Source organism: Labeo rohita, chromosome 12, assembly GCF_022985175.1.
Source record: "Labeo rohita strain BAU-BD-2019 chromosome 12, IGBB_LRoh.1.0, whole genome shotgun sequence".
Taxonomy (NCBI): domain Eukaryota; kingdom Metazoa; phylum Chordata; class Actinopteri; order Cypriniformes; family Cyprinidae; genus Labeo; species Labeo rohita.
Window position 1 is genome coordinate 21,033,049 of NC_066880.1, and position 18,975 is coordinate 21,052,023.

Here is an 18,975-nt window from a genome sequence, read left to right on the forward strand (position 1 = left end):
CAATCCAGCATGGCATGGAGGTGATCAGTCTGTGGCACTGCTGAGGTGGTATACAAGAGGTATACGACAACTGTAGCCAAATTCCTTGACACGTCTGTGTGTGGTGGCTCTTGATGCCTTGACCCCAGCCTCAGTCCATTCCTTCACCCAAATTCTTGAATCGATTTTGCTTGACAAGCCTTTCAAGGCTGTGGTTCTCTCGGCTGGTTGTGCATCTTTTTCTTCTACACTTTTTCCTTCCACTCAACTTTCTGTTAACATGCTTGGATACAGCACTCTGTGAACAGCCAGCTTCTTTGGCAATGAATGGCTTACCCTCTTTGCTTCACACCAACAGCTTTATTCATGATTCATCTTTTATATTTCATTGCTAAACTTCAATAAAATACACAGAATTACCAGCATATTAACCATATTTCATCAGTGAACATATATATGGCATACTTTTAGGTACTACCTATTTAACGCATGGCTTTTTGTCTTCATGAGTCTCCCCACTGGTCTGCTAGCACTACTGCGGGAGGAAAATACTAGTTTACTCGCAAAGTGAGCAAGTAAAATTGCAATAATGCGTACAAGACGATGAAGAAAACTGTATACATGTATTTTAACATATACCTTCCAATTTAACATACACTTAGGACTTTACAACGAGTCTCCCCCCTGGTCTGACAGCTGCGCTGTAAGAGGAAAAGACCGATTAGCACCGCTTAACTCAGAAACTGGGCACTCGCTCACATATTCTTATAGAAATGAATGTAGCTCTATATCTTGCAAACATAATCAGAATAAAACGTATAAAGAGATAAAAAAAAAAAAAATTGAAAATTGAAAATTAAAGTTAACTTACCACACTCTTGTGGGCTTTCATCTTCACAATAAATCCATCATGGAGCCATGGCATGAGGAGATGCTTGGTTGTTTTTCTTGGTCAATTAATACTAGTGTATTTAGATTTAAAGTAATATTGTCCCAGAATGCACTGAAAATCTGCAGTAAAATACTGTACACAGTGTATAGGAAACTGCTGAGAATACATTATTAGGTAGCAATCAAGAAACATTCTTATTAATTATTCCAATATAAAACAAACAAGACAAAAAGCAGAAAGATTAAAAGTTTAAAAGTTTTTAAATTTACCAGGGACATTGATAAATTAGACCTTACTTTTAATCACAATTTGTTTATATTTTTACTACATGATAGGTGTGGATAGATTTATTATATATTATTTATTATTCGTGCAACAATACTGTAATAGCTTTTATTAATAAGCATTGCTATATGAATTATAATAAGAACTTTGTCTGTTGCTATTATGAATGATTTTAGCGTGTCTTTGTAAAAGGTAAACTACCAAACTGAATGAAATAGCATAGCATTCTTCATGACCTGTGTTTGCATATCGCATTCTGTAACATTAGTTTTTTGCTCCCCACAAAGACGCTTATAATAGCTGGATCTGGCAACACGGCGGAGAATGCGCCCGCGCCCTCACTAGCAACTCTCTCTCAAGCCTAGTTCACTCCGCCAGCGTCTCGCAGCGACATTAATCATCCATCATTTTCACAGTATGGAGTGGACACTAATCAATTAAATTGTCTAAACCGAATTATACGCAGACACTCATAGGAGTAGTTTTAAACAGCTAATTAGTCATTAATAGTACTTCTCGAACCCCAGTAACCAAATAGCTGTCTGACTTACACATCCGACACGTTTGCCCCACAATCACGTTTACTAGCTATTACGAAGCAGACACCTGCATGCGCTTCAAGAGCATTGAAACTTCTTTTCAGCTTGCCCTGTGAGTTCTATAAACAAAACCGTATGTTTGCTAGTTAACTGCTGACATTTTCATGTTTTATATAACTGTTTAGCTACGACAAGGTGGTTCAATCGCCCGTGGCTGGCTTGTCGCAATCGCGCGGCTGTTAAGTTTCATTAGTGCCGACTCTGCCATTACTAAACTTTACTAAACTAAAAAAAAAAAAAAAAAAAGAAAAAGAAAGAAAGAAAATCCAACTATATAAAAGCTGAATAAGACTGAATAAGTGCTTTTAGATTATAAAGGAAAAAATACCCAATGAGATATAAATGGATTAAAATTAAATTTTTTATAAAGCAAATTTGTTATGTAGAGGGTATGCATTGATGTCACTTTCCCGCCGGGACACACCCCCTCAGCCGGACTGAGTGGCAATAGAGCCTTCAGCGGATTTAATAGGGAAGATGCGAAAACGCGAGTAAAACAAACGATAATCAGTTTAAACTAAAGGTTGCTGAGCTCGATATAATGTTCCTAACAACTTAACAAATATCCAGTGGTCAATGGATACTGATGCAGCCAGGAATCATCTTTTCTAACACTTATATGTGTCTGATTTTGACTTCGGGGAAAATAAATAAAGCTAATTTGTCTGTGAACTCATTTTGTAATACCAAATAGGCTGGTGATCACTTATATCAATGTTATATTGATATAACCCCAGTAATCACTTATATCAATGCTGAATGAGTCGTCAGGAATTCGAATCTTTTTATGTTAGGGCCATACGTCACAAAGTAACATATTTGCATAATGTCCACCCACGTTCTACGTCGCGAACAACTTGCCCGCCCACAAACAGTAAAATTTCCATGTGGTTTACGTCACATACAAATTTACACGTACATTATACAGAAGACGCTGTATCCTATGCTGTGAGTAAAATTGTTTTATATTCACTTCTGTAACCCTGGTACACACTAAGTACACACTAGGTTCGGTTGAATAAATATATACTCTGGACCCCAATTCAACAAAACACCTTAGGAAATGTTGGAATCAAAAACAACAAGTACTTGTGTATGAAAAAATAACTTGTATTATTTGAACAACAAAATAAAACAATACAATAACCAAGTGTGTGTATGTGTGGTATCAGTGTACGTGTATCATGTGATGAATCTAGGATCACCAGTTCTGTCCACTCAGTTCACGTTACTGAGCTCAGATTAGTTGTTCCAATTCACAGGGAGTAATGTTCTTTTAAGGTTCAATATCAAACAAATGTTCCAGCAGTGGGGAAATCCATAGATCATAATTGTACAGTCCTACCGAAATGCTGGACGCAAAGGGCACTCTGCACACATCAACTGAAGATCACCGAATTCAACTGGGTGGCTCGCCATCTTCTATCCAGAAGAGAGAATTCAAGGGAAAACCAAAAATCTGGCCTGCATAAAAACAGGCACATCAGTGTCACACAAGTAATTTGTTATGACCATAAATACCAAATGCACAAAAACAGTGTTACAATAAACTCAGTTCCTGAATTCACTTAGTAATGACAAAAAAAATATAATACACATGTATACATGTTTCCTACATGTATATACAATTTACAAAAATTAGTAATTAATTAGTCAAAAAGGAACAACAACTTTCCAGATAATTAAACAAAACGAATTGTTATATGTTCCATAAAAACATCAATGCTGATTGCGATGTTAAATTACATCTCTCTGTAATATAGCGATTAACATCTTGCTGTTGCACGTGTTAACACAAAATAACACATCATTTCTCAGTAATCACATGCAGTTCAATGAAATTAACCTTTATCAAAGGTTCAATATAACATAAATCACGAAATAACAAGGGATATGTCTCTAGTCTTCAATCTTATATGAAATATAGATCAGTACTCACCGAGATCAATGTTCTTTCATTCCCGAAATCACAAAAAACAATAACAATTCTCCAGCACCCCTTTCTGATGCATAGGCTCCTTTTTTAACTCTTTCATACAGTACACAATTTTGCTAGGTTTTTTGCAGCTTAATCTTTCCTTACGACTCGTAATCTCCATCTCAACCTTCCGCTGCACCCTCTCGCATCCCTTCTGTGTATATAACAGGGGCGGAGCTTGAAATATTTAACCAATCACAATTACCTGTTCATGACTGCTCAACAATTGCTAGGCAGATTTTCTTGATTAAAGTTTGTGCCGCTTTACGATTGGAGCATTAAAATAAGGGGCGATAATATAATATAACAAATTATTAACGTTAGCAATTATATAAATTATATATATAAATCACATTTCTATGAGAACTTCTTATGGGGGTTACATCCTCCCCCTCTAAAACAACGTGAGTCTCTTCATGTTGTTAAACGACATCGCATTCTGAGATCATAGAATTCCTTAAGGTAACATCCTGTGTTTCCATCAAGGTGTCAATTACCGCTTGATGAAATCCTTCCAACAAAGTCTGTGCAAACGAGATTATGGGTTTCCCTAATGCTGGATAATGAAACAATCCTGGACGTCTATGGGTTCTTTCAGATCTGCGCACAGGGCATTCACTTTATTGGTTCATCTGGAGGGATTTCAACATTTTTTTCAGGTTCCACCTCTTCAAAAGTTTGTCCATCAACACTAGTGTCAAGTGGACTGTTTTGTACTGGTGAGTCCGGCTCAACTGGAAGTTCAGGTGAGTTCTCTATTCCTCTGCTCATCGTTGTCTCAAATGAATCTCCCCCATAAACTCTGACCAGAGGTGAGTTACTCAAGTATTCAGCTCCATCTTTAAATTGGTTTGCACTAACCGTATCGTCACACCGATACGCTAAACAGTCACATCTTTGGCAGAAAAGGATGGTTCTATTGTACTCAAACTTGGAACATGCTGAAGTGGAATTTCTTCCGTCCCATCCTTTCCAACAGACTGATTTGGTACAGTGTGGTTCCCGGGTACTTCACATGACTCCACTGTTCTCTCTCTTGCAGGATTTGGAGTGATGAAAACATGCTTCCAGTAATCTTCGTCCTCTTCCGAATTAGGTTTGTCAGATTGAACACATTCTTTCGTCATTCTTGGCTTTCTAACTGGAACGACAATCATTTCTCTCTCTTCCATTTCAGCAAGAAATCCACAAGGAAGCAGGTGATCATGGTGTAACGTCCGTACTGGCCCGTCTGCCCTCTCAGGTTTAACGGAGTACACAGGCAAGTCTTCCATACGTTTAGTCACAATGTAAATGGTATTTTCCCACCGATCAGCAAGTTTATGTTTGTTACGCAAACGCAAGTTTCTTACTAAAACTCTGTCTCCTATCTCCAAGGTGGACTCTCTGATAACCTTATCAAAGCGTTTTTTTATTTTTCTCAGCTACCTTCCTTGCATTTTGGATTTCAATTTTATAGCTGTGCTCCAACCTGGCTTTTAGATTTTTCACGTACTGAGAATGAGAAGGAGTATTTGCATCCTTGACCGGTAAGCCAAACAGTGCTGCACCCAACCCAGTAGTGCTAACATCTGTATGTAGGGTGTAAGGCAACTTAGAGTCAGCAAAGCCAAGTATGGGAGCAGAAGTTAACTTGTCAATGATGGTCTTAAAGGCTTCCTGACATTCTTGACTCCAACGCTCAGCAAAAGGCTCTTTGGTATTTAAGTACTGGCTATTAGTAGCTACCTTACATCCCTTACGCTGAGGCGGGTACCCAGCAGTGAGGTTGGTCAGTGGTTTGACAATCTTGGAATAGTCTTTAATAAAACGTCTGTAATATCCTGAAAAACCAAGGAAAGACTTCAGTTCCTTTAAATTCTGGGGTCTCGGCCAGGTCCTTAGTGCTCTAATCTTTTCAGGATCTGTTTTAACACCTTCTCTAGACACAATGTGTCCCAAGTACCGTACCTCCGTCTGAAAGAACTTACATTTGTCAAAAGACAACTTCAGTCCATACTCTCTGAGACGTCCTAACACATTGATGAGCCTACTTTCATGCTCTTCCAATGAGTCAGAGTAAACGATTAAATCGTCCAAGAAAACGAGAACTTCTTTCAAATGTATGTCTCCCATGCATCTTTCCATAAGGCGTTGGAAAGTGCTGGGAGCATTTGTAATGCCCTGAGGCATCTGATGGAATTCCCAAAAACCTAATGGGCAAGTGAACGCCATTTTGGGCTTATCTTCCTCTTCCATTTCCACCTGGTAGTATCCGGATTTCAAATACATCACGGAAAACCACTGCGATCCCGCAAGTGCTGAGAATGACTCCTCCAAATTTGGAAGCACATATGCATCCCGGATTGTTTGCATATTTAATTTTCTATAATCCACACAGAGGTGTACATCTCCATTTTTTTTTTCGTACTTTACCTGCTGCCTGCTTCTCTTCTCTCATGCTAGAATTTTGAATGAGCTTGAGTGGAATGCTGAGTTCAGCCACAATGCAGTTATTAGGAAGTATAATGTCGTGATCTGTTTCATTCCTCAAGGAGACTGGTACTTTGAAGGGACTGCTTCTCGGTAAAGTAATGAGACAGTTGTCCACAAACGCTCCAAGGAAGAACAGATTCTGATGGCTGTTCAAGTAAAGCCCAGGTCTCACTTCCCACCATCGCTGACTGTACCACTTGCAATCTGTTTTTGCCTCTTATTCAGTACTCTCTAAACTTGATTATATCCATAAAGAGTGGAACTACTCTGCCTGTTTGACTGGTTGTTGCACTTTTCATATATGGTGTCCAGGGTGTTAGTGCCGATCAACAGTGGGACTTCACTGCTAGAACTGACATCTGGAACAACCAAAGCAAGAGTATATATTTCAGGTTCTGAATAGAAGAATTCTTTGGGGAACTTAATGCAGACTTCAATGTACCCCAAATAGGGCACTAGCTGACCATTGGCTCCCTCGACTGCAAGCAGTTGGTTGATAGGTTGTATGGGTTAGTCAATGAGATGGTTGTTATAAAATGACTGTGCAACTGTTGTAACCTGTGATCCAGTATCCAGTAGACAGTTGCAGTCTTTCCCAAATACTTGAACAACTGCAGTGCATTTTTCTCCAATTAGCTGTTAGCAATTTTTTGCTCTGTGGGACAGCATGTGTCATTAAACTGCATCCCTGCGGATTTTTGGATGTGGGACATGAATTAAGCATGGACTCTGTGTGTCCCGCAACAGGGCCCTTATCTAGTTTAAATCCTGTCATCTTGGGTTACCATTCTGCATGTCCCATGCATGCTGCTTCTCTCTAAGCTCTTTCCCTTTAGCCTGCACTAAGTTGGGGTTTGGTGCATTACTGCAAGAAGAAGCAATGTGGCCATTTTCTCCGGACCTAAAACAATACCATGGTTTTGGTTTTGGAAGGGAAACGGGAAGGTCTGACAACAGATTTGTGTCTGGTTAGTTATCAGCTGGCTTTGATTTTTCTCGCTTGGGAACTTTTGTCCGCGCCTCCTTCTCGTCACGCAGGGTCAAAAGCTTTGCATCCTGAGTTTGCAGTTTAGCAATCTGCTTCTGCAAAGGCTGTACAGCCACTGATGGAATATAGTCACTGTCAACTGGTAAGTCACAATTTGTCAGACACGGGTTACAAGTAGCCTGTACATTTGGCTGTGTCTTTGTTCTTGTCACCCCAAGGTGCTGTCTCATGCGGTTGCACTTAGCTGCCTGTCTATCAGTGCGCAACAGAAATAAGAATTCTGAAAAGGTTGGGGGATTTTGTTTACAGTGTTCAAGCTGAAGGTTTGCAATTAGGGAGTTATTCCAACACCCTCTGCAGAATTGTCTTAAAAGCTGTCTATCCGACTCAGTAGCGACAAGGCCTTGCTTCTTACAACAGAACTCAAGGCTGTGTGAAGACGATGGAGATAATCAGAGGGCTTCTCTCCAGCATTCTGATTAAGATTAAGAAATGCAGCAAAAAGCTCATCACCATCCCCAACAGCAGCAAAAGCAGAATCAAGAAAGTCAAGATAGGCTTTGGATGGAGCGAAGGGCCCTAAGGACTTAATTAAGTTGGAAGCTGGAGGGGAAAGACTCTCGATAATCTTCCTGACTACTTGTGCATCACTAATCATAGGATCTCTCAAGTAGAGACTGACAGTTCCCCTCCAGGTATCATAATCAACTTCAAAATGTTGGTGAGGTACTCTGCCAGAGAAAGGTTTCAACTTCAAGGGTGCATGAAGTCGCAAAGCGAACTCTGCACTTCTGACTACATGCTCTACTACTACACACTGAATGTCCGGTGTAGTGAGCTGGCTAGTGGAAAGTGTCACAGGAGCACTGTTGACTTTTAAAGTGGGACCACTCTCTGAATCCACAGTCTGTTTGGGTGTATGATACTCTGAGCCTTCCAAAGGTCTGCTTGGATCTGCCTGGAGACCATCATGGGGCATTTCTGCTGATTCACAAAGTAGGGAAGATCTTTCAGGATCTAAAGGTAAGTCAGAATCCTTAAGCACAGGCTGGTCAGTAACTGAATCACTGATCCTGCTGAGTTCCTCCCTAAGGATATCTTCAAAGTGTTTTCCACTTAATTTTGCTAGTTGTTTAAGCTCAGACAGGTAGGCTTTAGTTGTGTTGGTGCCACAGGTTTCAGTGTACACACTTGCAAGACTCTGGAGGTGATGAACTATTTCAGGATCTCCGTGACAAGATCTGCGATGAGGTAAAGGAAGAGACTCTAAAGCTGCCATGGCAGAACCATGTTCGAACTCAACTACTGTCTTTCCACAGTATGAAGACTGAGCATCAGTTATTGCTACAATTCTAGAGATGCTTCCATATTTATTAAAAAACTCAAAAACTTTGTCATCAATAGTAGTGTTTGATAACCCACTTATCAAAACACAATTGGGAACTTTAAGATTTTCCTTGAGTACTACATCCATGTTATTTATATCCAATGAATTATATCAACATACACACAAGAGGAAAATAAATCCAGTAAAAGGAATTACGTGAAATCAAAATTTACTCCTGGCTGGCTCGCCAAGTTTTACTGTGTAACCCTGGTACAGGTAAGTACACACTAGGTTCAGCTGAATAAATATATACTCTGGACCCCAATTCAACAAAACACCTTAGAAAATGTTGGAATCAAAAACAACAAGTACCTGTATATGAAAAAATAACTTGTATTATTTGAACAACAAAATAAAACAATACAATAACCAAGTGTGTGTATGTGTGGTATCAGTGTACGTGTATCATGTGATGAATCTAGGATCACCAGTTCTGTCCATTCAGTTTACGTTGCTGAGCTCAGATTAGTTGTTCCAATTCACAGGGAGTAATATTCCTTTAAGGTTCAATATCAAACAAATGTTCCAGCAGTGGGGAAATCCATAGATCATAATTGTACAGTCCTACCGAAATGCTGGACGCAAAGGGCACTCTGCACACATCAACTGAAGATCACTGAATTCAACTGGGTGGCTCGCCATCTTCTATCCAGAAGAGAGAATTCAAGGGAAAACCAAAAATCTGGCCTGCATAAAAACAGGCACATCAGTGTCACACAAGTAATTTGTTATGACCATAAATACCAAACGCACAAAAACAGTGTTACAATAAACTCAGTTCCTGAATTCACTTAGTAATGACAAAAAAATATAATACACATGTATACATGTTTCCTACATGTATATACATTTTACAAAAATTAGTAATTAATTAGTCAAAAAGGAACAACAACTTTCCAGATAATTAAACAAAACGAATGTATGTTGTATGTTCCATACAAACATAAATGCTGATTGCAATGTTAAATTACATCTCTCTGTAATATAGCGATTAGCATCTTGCTGTTGCACGTGTTGACACAAAATAACACATCATTTCTCAGTAATCACATGCAGTTCAATGAAATTAACCTTTATCAAAGGTTCAATATAACATAAATCACGAAATAACAAGGGATATGTCTCTAGTCTTCAATCTTATATGAAATATAGATCAGTACTCACCGAGATCAATGTTCTTTCATTCCCGAAATCACAAAAAACAATAACAATTCTCCAGCACCCCCTTCTGATGCATAGGCTCCCTTTTTAACTCTTTCATACAGTACACAATTTTCGCTAGGTTTTTTGCAGCTTAATCTTTCCTTACGGCCCGTAATCTCCATTTCAACCTTCCGCTGCACCCTCTCGCATCCCTTCTGTGTATATAACAGGGGCGGAGCTTGAAATATTTAACCAATCACAATTACCTGTTCATGACTGCTCCACAATTGCCAGGCAGATTAAAGTTTGTGCCGCTTTACGATGGGAGCATTAAAATAAGGGGCTATAATATAATATAACAAATTATTAAGGTTAGCAATTATAGAAATTATATATATAAATCACATTTCTATGAGAACTTCTTATGGGGGTTACACTTCCAAAAGATAAATCTACAAAGATTGCATTTTTTAGCGATCGTTCAAAATATGTATTTTATGTTGTGTAACAATCCTGCACATGTCTTGCTAACCGCTAAATCACGCTTCTGTAGTTCTGTTGTTCAGCTGTGGACCCACTGTAGTCTGACAATTTGTGATTGATGCAGCTTGACTGTCTGTCTGTCTGTCTGTTGGAGTAATGATAAAGGATGGCGCACGAAGCGGCTTTCACACCGAATGCGGAACGCGCTGTGCTATGAAACCCATTCCTTTCAGTTGCTTCTGCCGCGTGAGGACGGCTTGTTTCTGCCTCGACAAAAAGCGCACGCGCGAAAGGCGCACACGCCGTGGACGAAGTTCAAATGAGTTGTTCAAATGAAAGTTTTACGCTGCGCTCTGAAGGGCTGCACTGAACCCAGCGGCCAGCGCAGCGCTTTCCGCACTCGGTGTGAAAGCCGCCTTAATGCATTATACAATGTTGAAGTTTACAACATAGAGGTGTGTCCGGTTCGCTTACATAAGCAAATTGCGAGCACTTTCCACGGTAGACCACGGTAGACCGTGCTAACTTGTCGATCACCCACTTCAGCCGTTTCATCGTCAGACTCTGGCTGGAATTGTTATGGTAAAATCGATGCTATCTTTTCTATGTATTGACAAGTATCCAGGGCTGTCAGTCAGTTATGGCAATGGGCGTTTCGTTTTCCAACACGCCGTACGCGGTAGACCAATCATAAAGGACTGCGCCATCTGACCAATCACAGCAGTGAGGGCTCACGGAAAGGAGGGGTTTAGAGAGACTGATTCTTCAAACTGCTTCGCACGAGTTGTTTACGAATCATTTAGAAATGGGGTAAAATTAAATCTATTTTTGGAGAAAACTAAAGTGTTTTTTGACCTTGCATACATGCAAACCTGTTTTGGGAGACTATTAAAACAATATTAGCAACCTTTAAAATGGCATAATAGGAGCACTTTAAGATGGGAAATATTTAGTTGTCAATACGATATACTATAATACAGTATATAGGATATGATTTTACTGCACAATTCAACATATTACCATGAATTGATAAATGCAGATCCGTGTTTCACTGCCTGGAGACCATTTGTTTCTTTGAATTACACCGATTAATTTGCTTCTCTTTTCAGTAGCTTTCAGCAGTCTGTAAAAAATATACCTCAGGTTTCTTGTCAAATCTATTTGTACAGTCAACCGCAAAGCTTGTTCTTTAAGAGGTGTTTTGTGTGTTCTGTCGCAGTATTCACATTGAAACCAATGCTGCCTCTCGGTCTTTTTGCCACTCAGTGGGCGGAGCCGTAGCCACAACATCTGACGGTGACGTCACATGCATACCCTCTATATATACCAGTGGTTCTCAACCTTTTTTGGGCCAGCGCCCCCCTACACATTATCCAGGCCCCTCACTGTCCCCCATCAAATAAATCATAGTCTAATTGTCCTCACTGAATATTAAAGTTGATTATTATTATTTTGTGTTTATAATGAGGACTGATATTGTATTTACAGTAACTGAATGTATGGAGTCATTATGATTTTTAGGAAATTACTTTATTTCAAGAATGCATTGAATTGATCAAAAAAAGACAGTGAAGTACTTTTTTACAGTATATAATTTTAAAATAAGTGTAATAACATTAATTTACAGAGTTTTTGAGCATGTTGGTGGTTTTTATTGCTACAGCTTCAGTGTTGTTGAGATGCGGACATAAATTTAAAAAGACTAAATAAAAATGACACAGTGGACATTGTTATTTTGGTAAATACCGCATTTAAACATAAACCCTACTTTACTATATTTCATAGATTTTGTGAGAATATTTCAAAGTTTACTTAAGAAAAACTAAGTACAACCCTAATTCTGGAAAATTTGGGACATTTTGTAAAATGATAAAATCTGTGATTTGTTCATTCTATTTAACTTTTATTTAATTGACAAAAGTACAAAGAAAAGATTTCCAAAGTTTTCACTGACCAACTTAAATGAATTTTGTAAATATAAACATTTATTTATAAAATATTTATTGATTGATTTGAAGTATGCATCCCACTGCAAGTTAGGACAGAGGCAAAATAAAAGTGAAAAGGTTATAGAATAACCAAATAAACTGCTTTGAAACACAGCAAGCAGGTGAATTGGTAATAGGTGAGGGTGTCAAAAATGGAGCTTCTCAGTCTTCGCAAGCAAAGCTGGATCATGCCTCAAAATTTGTTTATGTTAACAAAATAAAACTAAGTTGGCCAGTGAAAACATTGGATTTTTCTTTGTACTTAAGTCAATTAAATAAAGGAACAAATGACATATTCTTAATGTTATGGCATTTCACAAAACACCCCAACTTTAATTGGGGTTGTAGAAAGATGGGAAACAGTAGTTACTATTTTAGTGCTGTCCTGATTTATATATTTGTTATAGTCAATTCAATTTCAAATTTTGTTTTTTTGTCAGTGTGTTGTGCCAGCTATAATAATAATAAGAAATGTTTCTTAACCAACAAATGTTTCTTAACCTTTCTTTCAGAAAGATCATGTGACACTGAAAGCTGTAGTAATATAATGTAGCTTAGCATGAGAAGAAAACACATTTTAAAATATATTCAAATAGAAAGCTTTTTTTTTTTTTCTGGAATGGTAGGCTTTTACTGTAGGCTGTTTTTTTAAAACAAATGCAAACTTTTTTTTATGAACCCATTAACAAATCATACTGACCTTTTTTAATGCTAGTGTATATTATTGGCTATATTTTACTTATAATATATAGACCCGTTTTGAAAGCATGTATTTTAACCCCCAAAACAGCTCATACATAATTTTATTTATTTATTTTTTAATGTCATTAAATGGCAGATAACATTCATCACATTTTTGATTTATCATTTGAAGTATCATTATCATTAGAAGCAAAAAAGGAGCAAAAAAGCCACGTAGATATAAATTAGGCTATATTTGTGAGCTTTGAATAAACTCTTTAGAAATTTGGTATTTAAACCAACTGCAGCCAATCAGCAAACAAAAAGCTTATGGACAACACTGTGAATATCCTTGAATGGCCCAGCCAGAGCCTGGACTTGAACCCAATCAAACATTTTTGTATACCTTTGCAAAGCCTCACTTTAAACACTTTATTAATCAATCCTACACTGTAAACTGTTGCCATACTCCATTTTGTCTTAAGAAATTTTTAATGATTGTCCTCTATGTTTGGGTCCATTTAAACTGCTTCATAGCCTAATTCAGAAATATAAAAATAAAAATGTGACTTGACACATGTAACGAACCCAAACAAGCACATTTAAAATAATTACCCTACGTTTACAGAATTTAATTGGAATATTGATTTGTACACGTCTCATGTATGGTGCAACATTTGCTGTAATTTTAAGCACTATCACTCATCACTGACAAGAACACAACATCACCGTTACGGATCGCTTTAGTTACTGCTATACAACACTACCACCGTGTGGGGTAGTAGGTTATTGCCACGAGTAAACCTGCATTGACACTGAGGACATATATATTAATCAGTGTACTTATGTTAATATCAGTTAGACATTATTTAACCTGTAACCTTCATAAAATAACCTCTTTTTCTTTGTAAGATTTGTAATAATTAAAATCACACCAGCATTTTGCTATTGTCTGTCTTTATTGAACATTAAACTCTACTTGGACGGTTTTGCAACAGGTTGTGGGCAGTGGTGGAACTGGTCACTGGGGGTACTTTAGCTTTAAAAGTGGGTGGGTATTAATGGTAATTTTAGTTGGCCTTTCAGACAACCGTCTTGATTAAGACAGGCACCTACAATTCTGGCCAAATTAAAGATACGATTTGTATTTACACGTGATGTAGGCATCATTAATGGCCCCCAGTGTGTGTGTGCATAGTGGTACAGTAGTGCATGATTTGTAGATTCTGTTTAACCCTCTGGTGCATCCTACAGTGGACAGCTATTTGGAAGGATTTTGAGCCATTTAAGATGTAGCATCATGCCCCAAACACCAACTGGCGAACCCCAAAAGTTCTGTCTATGATTCCATTTAATTGTTATCTTTGTATCTTTTTTGTTTGTTTGTTTGTTTTGAGATATTACATAATATATTCAAAATGGCGGCAGCAAAAGGGGATGCACCATGTGCCTCAGGAGTAAGTGTTAAATTCTTTTATTCTCAAGCTAAATAGGATGTCAGAAATACTTTTATCCAGATTTTAACAATATTTTTCTTGTACTTTTTTTTTCTCTGACAGAGAATATATCTCTCCACTAAAGTGGATGTCATGTACCAAAGGGTATAATTCTGCCTATGGGCCTATATATAGATTCTGCCTTATTTTGTATATTTTATTAAAATTATGATATAATTTACACTTGAATGGATTTATTGAACAGAAATATTAAATAGTCTTCAGATTTGATGATTAAACATGTATGCATGTATACTGTATGAGTGCAGATATATGTGTTCATGGTTGCGTTTGAGTGTGTGATGGGAAGGTGTGTGTGCTTGTATGTGTTTGTATTTGTGCTCACATGTGTATGAATAGCCCACCACCCCCATCCCCACAAACCTCTTCCCCATAGACACACACTCCTACCTTTTGTTTGCTACACTTAACTTTACTTTGCCGTCATGACGTAGCTTTTTGTTCTTATGTGTATTCATACCATTTACTATTAGTAAATTATTTAAAAACATTTTTTAGATTTGTTCAAAATCACAGATTCAGTCATAAACTAAACACTGCTGTGTTTGCTTGGAGATGCATTGTAACTTTGTTTGGAACTATTTTTGTTAACGAAATAGAGCACAGTCAGACAACAGTGTTCCAAAAATGTAAAGTTACGTAATTTTAACTTTTGTATAAAATCAATAAATATAAATTTGTATAAATTCACGTTTACACTTGCAAAATCCTTTTATGATCATTAAAAAGCTGTCATCCGTCTTAGTTCATTGCATTCTCACAAACTTCCATTTTATTTAATAAAGATCTCTACACTGCACACTGAATCTATTTTTTACATTGTCTCTACATTTTGTTTGTTATAATGAATGACAGAAACACATTACGCTATATTTATGTGTAGAACTGGGAATTCAAGGGCGAAAATATCATGTTATTGTGGTCTGTTCAACCCGCGGACATGAAAAACAACCTGCAGCAACAGAGTTAAAGTTGGGGCTTGTTTTTACATTTAAGTACAGTACGGTTTTTATTTAATATTTTAGGTGCAACACATTTTAATTCAATCATTATTTTTTATACATTTATTTATTAAATTTTATGCATTTATAAATTTTTTATAAGTTTTTTTTATTTTTTTTTCTATTACCTGTATGTAAGTACAGAGCAGTGTTAATGTTCAAACTGTGTATTTACAATGTTAAAGTGGCTGACAATAAATATTCTTATTAAGAATAAAACTAGCTCTTTTTTTAACTGGGCAGAGCTGTAGCTGAATAGTTAGGCCTTCTATGCTACTGTATTTTGCCCGTATTATGGACTATGAAAGGTTCATATTTTGGTTTTGGGATTCCCCAGCAACAGGTTGAGGTCAAAAAAACACTTTAACTGTCTTATAGTATGCATTTATTTTTACCTTATTTGGTCAAGGTGTCATGAATTGTGTCCGGTCTGCCTGCCACCAGAGGTCGCCTGTGCATCATATTGACTCTTTCACTACACAGACTGTTGCACTACACCCTGGACTACATTTCCCATGCTCCACCTCATCCGTTATGCATACAGCTACAGCCAATCACACACAGTATAAATACTGGGTCCCAACTATCATTCATTTGCCGAGTATTGTTTAGTTTTTTGCACTGGCCTAGCGTTAGCTACAATCCTTTCGAGTTTTTTTAAAATTCTTTTTTCTAGTCTTCCGAGTCTTGTTTATCCTAGCCTGTTATCTCATCTGGTCTAATCAGCAGCCTGCCCTGGATTTATCATAGCCTGTCTTAGATTACCCTTTGTCTTGCTGTTTCGGACTCTGTTTGCCCCTCGTATGAACTCTAATCTGTCTATTTGGATTGCCCATTTGCCTCGCCCCTTGGATTACGTTCGCCACCGATCGACCCTCACCTTTTTAATGGGGTCATCAGATGCAAAGTTCACTTTTACATGTTTGAACATAAATGTGTGTTGGCAGTGTGTGCACAACCACCCTAAAATGATAAAAATCCCCCCTCTGGTTTTTATTTGATCTGTAAAAATAATTTCCCCTTTTTCAAATCAAGCCATTCTCAGCATCTTGTCTGTGTGACGACACACCGACAGAGCCCGGTCCCACAATAGTTGATTGACACGGCTGTCTTACCTTAGACCCACCTTGAATGAGCAGTAACAGTCCGATCACCATTGTTTCAATGCCGGAACAGGGATGTAGACAAGAATGACTCCCAAACGATTGAGGTGGATGTTATAATGAACATAGTAGTCGTCATTTACTCCCGACATCTGAGCTGCTAAAGATGCAGTGGATTATGTTTGTTTGTGAATGGAATGCGCCTCCTGATCTACATATATCCGTCAATTTAGCATATATGATGCTGTTTTAAGCAGATATTTGGACACCAGAGAACTTCTTTATATAATAAATAATAGTTTAGCAACCACACCGCATCTAATAATTCACTCATAAAAACAATCCATGCTGAATGAGAGGTTTGCTTTTATTCACTTTTAAATAGCTTGTAAATGCCTGTGCGCATTTCACTTTCACTTTCAAATCAGCTGCAATTTGGCGTCAATTGATTGAACTGACAACAACAAAACCCTGACGCCACTGTGTTGTAAGCCTATCGAACTGAACTGTGACTTCGTGAAACCGTTACACCCCTAATATATATGCATTTATTTCTGTTCTGTTTTGAATGCCACTAAATTTAAATAATTTGGAGTGAGGGGAAATAAAATTTTAGTGTTTGTCAAGTTTCCTAACGTTCGTTTTATTTAGGCCTAATAGTATTTACATTAGGCCTATAGGAAAATAGGACTTACCTGCGACTTGTGTTTTTTTCCACAACTTTCCGGAAAATATTGTAAATTTATTTTTTTATTTGGTAAAAGGGCATATACAGTGGGGAACATTTGCACCAATAAAACACTCATACTATGTTTATTATTCCCACCCACATTAAATATTAGCCTTAAACACTGTTATAATTATGAGGGGGTCCTTGGAAAATCCTTTTGCCTTTTTAATAAACTTTATGCATATACATATAAAACAGATATCTCCAGTCACCATCTGAAGTCTGAGTTTGTTGTAGATTGCTGCTAAAATGTTGTAACAAATCTGGGGATAGGACAGAATATCTTGCGATAGGATAGATAATCTTGCAAGAGAGCATTAAGCAGTGTTGCCAAGTCTGCAGTTTTCCCGCGGAAATGGGCTACTTTAACAGTGTTGCCGCGGGTTGTTTTTCATCTCTGTGGGTTGAAGCGACCCCAATAACCAGATATTTAGCCCCTAAAATGCTAATTTTACCCAGGGAATCCCACCACGTGTATTTTACCCCTTGGAACATGATTTTTACCGGGGGACCCCCTCGAAATGCCATTGGGCTACTTTTGTGCTAGTTTTGAGTAGCAGTTGGGCCGGATTTGTTGTAAAAAACCTGGCAACCCTTGTGTCAAGTATTGTATCTCAAAGTAACAGACTTCAGGACCCCAAGTAGCAGGCTTACAACTGAAAGAAAGAAAACTTAGGTTATAACTAAAATAACAAAGAACAGAACATCTTATATCTCCCTCTCTTGCTATGGACTATGTCCTTTTATGTAACATAGTCCTTGGACCACAATGGGGCCCGACACACTCTATGAGGACGTGAGGTACAAGAAGGAGAGACTGACGTTTGAGATGTGTGAGGTACTTCAAGAGGCCTGAAGGAGTCTTCTGCTAAAGAAGCTGTATTGGATGTGGTAACGCAGAATGCAGCCAGAGCCAGGTGCATAGCATTCCAAACTTTCCCATCTGAAAGGAGATATGTTGCCGAGCCTTTCTGAGCCACAACCTTAAAGGGCTGAATAAACTTGGAATGTCTGTTCTTGATGATTCCAGGCTTCCTAATACACACAAATGTCCCAACTCGAATCTTTGACAGTTGTGCACTGTGTCGCTAATCCGTGTACTCTTTCCTTTTGGTTTGTGACTGGTGGATGATTTGTTTCAGATCCTGTTAATCCTTTGGTGGGGCCACGCATGGAAGACCACTCACATGCAGTTTTGTCTTAATTTGTCAGCCATGCAAAAGCTCAGCCAAAATGAATTGTGAGCCACTGTCGGTTACGATTTCAAGCGGATTTCCCTCTCAACTGAATGCAGCAGACAAGAAGTTTACGACATTTGCAGAAGTAACATCAGGTGCGAACACAACCTCTGGCCATTTGCTGTAGTAATCAATGAGTGTCATAGCAAAGCGACATCCTTGAGGAGCGTTATTCAAGGGTCCAACTACATCAATAGCCAGCTTGTCCACAGGACAGAGTGGAGCTATATGAGTAATAGCTGTTTTATTATGCTGGAGGCAGGTGGAACAGGCTTTGATGGCATTTTCGACTTGACAGTTCCATGCCAGGACACCAATACAAGTCTCTCAACCTCTGCTTTGTGCACACCATCCTTTGATGGGTGGTGTGCGCCAACTGGATGAACTTTGATTGCAATGCTTCTGGACTGATCACTCGATGTGTGCCCCGAATTATGTACCCATCGTGTACAGACAGCTCATTCCAAAGACGGTGATAAGGAGCAATAGCTGAGCTTTTCACACTACG